Source organism: Arachis hypogaea, chromosome 14 (assembly GCF_003086295.3).
Source record: "Arachis hypogaea cultivar Tifrunner chromosome 14, arahy.Tifrunner.gnm2.J5K5, whole genome shotgun sequence".
Taxonomy (NCBI): domain Eukaryota; kingdom Viridiplantae; phylum Streptophyta; class Magnoliopsida; order Fabales; family Fabaceae; genus Arachis; species Arachis hypogaea.
Genome location: NC_092049.1, coordinates 52,850,127 through 52,857,402, shown reverse-complemented (window position 1 = coordinate 52,857,402; position 7,276 = coordinate 52,850,127). Strand labels below are relative to the sequence as shown.

The 7,276-nt window shown below is 37.2% G+C and overlaps 1 non-coding gene across 1 annotated transcript; it reads left to right on the top strand.

Annotated features, from left to right (window-relative positions):
- Positions 1 to 4,255: 4,255 nt before the first annotated feature.
- On the top strand, positions 4,256 to 4,363 carry LOC112746135 (small nucleolar RNA R71). The gene has a single exon (XR_003174032.1). It is a non-coding gene; the product is annotated as a small nucleolar RNA R71 (small nucleolar RNA).
- Positions 4,364 to 7,276: the final 2,913 nt, after the last annotated feature.

Genomic DNA, 7,276 nt, shown 5'->3' with positions numbered 1-7,276 from the left:
CTGCTGATGCGGGGAAAACTTGTCTCTCAACAAATCTTCCTTCGGCAAGTGTACCGAAGTTGTCGTCAAGTAAAAACTCACAATAGAGTGAGGTCGAATCCCACAGGGATTGATTGATCAAGCAACTTTAATTAGAAGAATGTTCTAGTTGAGCGAATCCAGAAATTGGGTTGAGAGTTGCAGAGAATAAAATGGCGGGAATGTAAATAACGGAAAAGTAAATGCTAGAATTAAAGGACTGGAAGTAAATGACTGAAAATAAATTGCAGAATTATAAATGGGAATGGGGGATTTGCTCATAGAAGTAATTCGCAGAAATTAAAGAGAATGGGTAAGATTAGAGATGGGGAGTTCATTGGGCTTAGGAGATGTTGCAATTCTCCGGATCAAGTTCATTTTCATCTCTTCCTCAATCAATGCACTCATTGATCTCCTTGGCAATCTTAAGTGATTGAATTGCAATTCCTTGCAATTCAATCTCTCAAATCTTGATCAATAGCCAATTCCTTGGTCAATTGCTCATGAGAAGAGATGAAGTATGGTCACTGATTATACCACATGCATTTCCCAAACCAAGTATTGAGAGGGTTACAGTCACATACCCATCCAAACCCAATTTGGTCCAGCATGAGAAAGCATTTCTAGCTTGATCTCTTCATTCCTCTTCCAAGGATCAAAAGAGATCCAAGTTTGAATAGCTTCTCTTCCAAGATAACTACTCAATTGGATGAATATCGAAAGCTTTCAAGTAAAATCAAGAGGAAAAATAGAAGAAGAACAATGAAAATTAGTATTGATCCATCAAATTACAACAGAGCTCCCTAACCCAATGAAAGGGGTTTAGTTGTTCATAGCTCTTGAAAATGAAAACAAAGATGGAGAATACATCATAAAACTAGAAATTGCAAAGAAAGTAAAATACAGAGAGTGGTTCTTCAGCCTCCCGAACTATTTTACAATTCAAAGCTACTGCTATATATACTACTCTTCTCAGCTTCTAGTTCACTCTTCAAGTCTTGGGCCTTTGGATCTTGAGTTTGAAGCAGTTCCTTTCTTTATTTGGGCTTGGCTTTACTTGCAGAGAGAAAGTGCGGAGTGGGCAGAGACTTAAGCTCAGGGCGTAAAGAGTGTTAATCATTTAGTGAAAGTCCAAGTACGGGAGCGTTAGTGACACTTAACATTGTCACTAACGTTCCAATGCACCCCTTTTGCCTTACGTTAAAACCCACGTTAACTAGGTTAACGTGGCTTTTAATGTTGCCTTGTCAACCTTCGAGAACGTTAGTGACACTCAACATTGTCACTAACGTTCGAGTGTGCCCCTTCTTGCTTCACGTTAAAGCTCACGTTAACTAGGTTAACGTGGCTTCTAACGTGGCCTTTGCCATCCTTTGAGAACGTTAGTGACATTCAACATTGTCACTAACGTTCCAATGTGCCCCTAGGTCTCACGTTGGAGTCCACGTTAACTAGGTTAACGTGGCTTCTAACGTGGCCATCTTTTAGCCATCCCAACGTTAGTGACAATGTTGAGTGTCACTAACGTTGGCTCATCCTTCATTTCTCATCGTTAGCTTCCACGTTAACCAAGTTAACGTGGAAGTTAACGTGACTCTTGGGGGTTGTGTGGTTGCTTCAACGTTAGTGACAATGTTGAGTGTCACTAACGTTGTCGACAACTCTTCATCCTCTACGTTAGTTCCCACGTTAACCAAGTTAACGTGGGAGTTAACGTGGTACTTTGCACCATAGGCCAACGTTAGTGACAATGTTGAGTGTCACTAACATTGGCTTCTCTTCCCCCTTTAACGTTAGAGGCTACGTTAACTAGGTTAACGTGGCTTCTAACGTGGCCACTTATGAGTGATTGCCAACGTTAGTGACAATGTTGAGTGTCACTAACGTTGGCTCAACTTCTCTTCTCCACGTTAGAGTTCACGTTAACTTGGTTTAGGGTTTAGGGTTTAGGGTTTAGGGTTTACGTGACTCTCTAACATGGGCATTGATGGCTTTTTTTGAGAGTGTTATTGGCAATCACTTTTCTCATTAATCTTTGCAAGTTACCTCCCCTTTCTTGCTCCTTTTTGGTCCTGAAATCAAGCAACAAAGTGCATCAAAGCTCTAGTCCAAGTCATGAGTAATGCAACATAATATTTGTCACTAAAATTAGGCAAAATCCTCATGAAATCATGTAAAATGCACAATGTATGCTTGAGTAAAGGCATAAGTGAATATTTACCCAAAACTAGCTTATTTCCTAAAGAAATGCATGAAACTAACCTAAAAACAGTAAAGAAAAGGTCAGTGAAACTGGCCAAAATACTCTGGCATCAACTGCTAGACTGGGCGTTAAACGCCCATTCTACTATCCTTACTGGCGTTTAAACGCCAGTAAGCCTATCCTCCAGGGTGTGCTGTTTTTTATGCTATTTTTGATTCCTCTTTAATTCTACAGCTGTTTTTATGACTCCACAAGATTATCAACCTAAAGAAAACATAAAATAATAGTGGAAAATGACATGAAAAGTAATTAACATAGATAACTAAAATTGGGTTGCCTCCCAATAAGCGCTTCTTTAATGTCAATAGCTTGACAGTGAGCTCTTAGAGAGCTTCACAGAGACTCAGAGCTTAATTGTGGCTTCCCAACACCAAACTTAGAGTTTGAGTGTGGTGGCTCTGTTTGACTCTGTATTGAGAGAAGCTTTTCATGCTTCTTTTCCATGGTTACAACAGAAGATCCTTGAGCCTTAAACACAAGGTAGTCCTCATTCAATTGAATGACTAACTCTCCTCTGTCCACATCAATCACAACCCTTGCTGTGGCTAGGAAGGGTCTTCCAAGGATGATGGATTCATCCTCATCCTTTCTAGTGTCTAGGATTATGTAGTCAGCAGGGATGTAAAAGCCTTCAACCTTCACTAGGACATCCTCTACAAGTCCATAACCCTGTTTCATTGATTTGTCTACCATCTTTAGCGAGATTCTTGCAGCTTGTACCTCAAAGATCCCTAGTTTCTCCATTACAGAGAGTGGCATGAGGTTTATACCTGACGCCAGGTCACACAGAGCCTTCTCAAAGGTCATGGTGCCTATGGTACAAGGTATTAAGAACCTTCCAGGATCCGGTTTCTTCTGAGGTAATTTCTGCTGAACCAAGGAATTCAGTTTCATGATTGCTCCTAGATATCGAGCTACTTGCTCTTCAACAATATCTTCATCCTCATCAAAGGAAGAATCTTCATCAGAGCTCATGAACTGCAGTATTAAGTTCCATGGAATCTCTATGGTCTCTATATGAGCCTCAAATTCCTTTGGTTTCTCAATAGGGAACTCCTTATTGGTCAGTGGACGTCCAGTAAGGTCTTCCTCACTGGAAATCACTGCCTTTTTACTCTCTCTAGGTTCGGCCACTTTGGATATAGTTATGGCCTTGCACTCTCTTTTGGGATTCTCTTCTGTATTGCTTGGGAGAGTACTAGGAGGGTCTTCAGTAACACTTTTATTCAGCTGACCCACTTGGATATAGTTATGGCCTTGCACTCTCTTTTGGGATTCTCTTCTGTATTGCTTGGGAGAGTACTAGGAGGGTCTTCAGTAACACTTTTTGATGGAGGACCTTGTTTCAATCATGAAAATGATAGTGGTCTTAGATAGATCAGAGACTATGGTTGCTAAGTCAGAGAGGCTCTGCTTAGAATTCTCTGTCTGTTGCTGAGAAGATGATGGAAAAGGTTTGCTATTGCCAAACCTATTTCTCCTACCATTATTATTATTGAAGCCTTGATTAGGCTTCTGCTGATCCTTCCATGAGAAATTAGGATGATTCCTTCATGAAGGATTGTAAGTGTTTCCATAGGATTCTCCCATGTAATTCACCTCTTCCATTGTAGGATTCTCAGGGTCATAAGCTTCTCCTTCAGAGGAGGCTTCTTTAGTACTGCCAGATGCAGCTTGCATTCCAGTCAGATTCAGAGAAATCATATTGACTTGCTGAGTCAATATTTTATTCTGAGCCAATATGGCATTCAGAGTATCAATCTCAAGAACACCTTTCTTCTGAGTCATCCCATTATTCATAGGATTTCTTTCAGAAGTATACATGAACTGGTTATTTGCAACCATTTTAATGAGTTCATGGGCTTCTGCAGGTGTTTTCTTCAGATGAAGAGATCCACCAGCAGAGTGGTCCAATGACATCTTGGACAATTCAGATAGACCGTTATAGAATATACATAAGATGCTCTATTCTGAAAGCATGTTAGAAGGACACCTTCTGATCAATTGCTTGTATCTTTCCCAAGCTTCGTAGAGGGATTCACCTTCCTTCTGTCTGAAGGTTTGAACTTCTACTCTAAGCTTGCTCAACTTTTGAGGTGGAAAGAATTTGGCCAAGAAAGCATTGACCAACTTTTTCCAAGAGTTCCGGTTTTCCTTATGTTGTGATTTCAACCATATCCTAGCTCTGTCTCTTACAGCAAAGGGGAAAAGTAGAAGTCTGTAGACCTCGGGATTAACCCCATTGGTCTTAACAGTGTTACAGATTTGTAAGAATTCAGCTAAGAACTTATGAGAATCTTCCAATGGAAGTCCATGAAACTTGCAATTCTGTTGCATTAGAGAAACTAATTGAGGCTTAAGTTCAAAGTTGTTTGCTCCAATTACAGGAATTGAGATGCTTCTTCCATAGAAGTCGGAAGTTGGTGAAGTAAAGTCACCAAGCACCTTCCTTGCATCTCCACCATTGTTGTTGGGTTCGGCTGCCATGTCTTCTTCTTTTTCGAAATTTTTTGTATGGTCCTCTCCAGAGTGTTGTGCTTTAGCTTCTCTTAGCTTCCTCTTCAGAGTCCTTTCAGGTTCAGGACCAACTTCAACAAGAATGTCCTTATCCTTGTTCCTGCTCATATGAAAAAGAAGAGAACAGAAAAGAAGAAGAATCCTCTATGTCACAGTATTGAGATTCCTTTATGTGTCAGAGGAAAAGAAGAATAGAATGAAGAAGGAAGAAGAAGAAATTCGAACAGAGAGAGAGAGAGGGTTCAGATTATTAGATGAGTAGAAGAGAAGTGTTAGTAAATAAATAAAATAAATAGAAAGAGATGAGAGAGAGAGTATTCAAATATTAATTAAAAAAAAAGAAAAATATTTTTGTTTTTATTTTAATTATAAGTTAGAATTCGAAATTTAAGAAAAGAAATAAAAGCAAATTGAAAACTAAATAAATTAATTAATTAAAAATATTTTTGAAAAATTTGTTAGTTAGTTTTCGAAATTAATGAGAGATAAAAGTAGTTAGGTGATTTTGAAAAAAGATAAGAAATAGTAAACTTTTTAAAATTAAAACAAACAAATCAAGTAATTAGTTGAAAAGGTTTAAAAGTCAAATTTTTTAAAAGATAAGAAGTTAGAAGAAGGTTTTGAAATTAAATTTTGAAAAAGATATGATCGAAATTTATTTTGGAAAACAATTGAAAAGAAATTAAAAAGATTTGATTTTTAAAAATTAAAGTTGATGACTTGACTAACAAGAAACTAAAAGATATGATTCTAGAATTTAAAGGTTGAACCTTTCTTAAAAAGAAAGTAACAAACTTGAAATTTTTTAATCAAAACATTAATTGTTAGTAAAGTTTTTGAAAATATGAAATAAAAATAAGAAAAATATTTTCAAAATTTATTTAAGAAATTCGAAATATTAAGAAGAAAAATGAAAAAGATTTGATTTTTGAAAAAGATTTGAAAAGATAAAGCTTTTAAATTGAAATTTTGACTTGACTAACAAGAAACAACTAAATTTTAAAAATTTTTTACCAAGTCAACTTAAAATTTCGAAAATTATGAGAAGAATAAGGAAAAGATATTTTTTTAACTTTTGAATTTTTAATGAGGAGAGAGAAAAATAACAAAATGAAACAAAACAGAAAAATTTAAGATCAAAACAAATAATGCATGCAAGAACACTTTGAATGTCAAAATGAATACCAAGAACACTTTGAAGATCATGATGAACATCAAAAACATATTTTTGAAAATTTTTTAGAAAAGAAAGACATGCAAGACACCAAACTTAAGAACTTCTGTACTAGGGACACTAACAATTCGAAAATGCATAAGAAAAATAAGAAAAGACACAAAACAAGAAAACTTAAAGATCAAACAAGGAAAATCATCAAAAACAACTTGAAGATCATGAAAAAAACACATGATGAATTTTCAAAAATTTAAGAAAAATTAAAAACATGCATGGTGCATGAAATTGTGATCTCAATGGCGCCAATAACTTGGTATACACAATCGTAATCTCAATTCTTCTTCACAGCTTCACACAACTAACCAGCAAGTGCACTGGGTCGTCCAAGTAATACCTTATGTGAGTAAGGGTCGATCCCACGGAGATTGTCGGCTTGAAGCAAGCTATGGTCATCTTGTAAATCTCGGTCAGGCAGATTCAAATGGTTATCAGGTTTTGATAATTAAAAGATAAATAAAACATAAAATAAGATAGAGATACTTACGTAATTCATTGGTGAGAATTTCAGATAAGCATACGGAGGTGCTTTGTTCCTTCTGGATCTCTGCCTTCCTACTGCCTTCATTCAATCATTCATACTCTATTCCCTGGAAAGCTGTATGTTGGGGGATCATCGTTGTCAATGGCTACCGTCCGTCCTCTCAGTAAAAATGGTCCAAATGTGCTGTCACCGCACGACTAATCATCTGTCGATTCTCACTCATGTTGGAATAGGATCCATTGATCCTTTTGCGTCTGTTACTACGCCCAACACTCGCGAGTTTGAAGCTCGTCACAGTCATCCCATCCTAGATCCTACTCGAAATACCACAGACAAGGTTTAGACTTTTCGGATCTCAAGAATGCTACCAATTGATTCTAGCTTATACCACGAAGACTCCGATCTTTCGGAATGGAGCCTGAGAGATACACACTCAAGCTATTGCAGATAGAACGAAAGTGGTTGTCAGGCACGCGTTCATAGGTGAGAATGATGATGAGTGTCACGAATCATCACATTCATCAGGTTGAAGTGCGAGTGAATATCTTGGAATAAGAATAAGCTTGAATTGAATAAAAAAACAATAGTACTTTGCATTAATTCATGAAGAACAGCAGAGCTCCACACCTTAATCTATGGGGTGTAGAAACTCCACAGTTGAAAATACATAAGTAATGAATGTCCAGGCATGGCCGTGAGGCCAGCCTCCAAACGTGTACAATATGATCTATGATAGCATAAAACTGATCAAAGATATAAAATA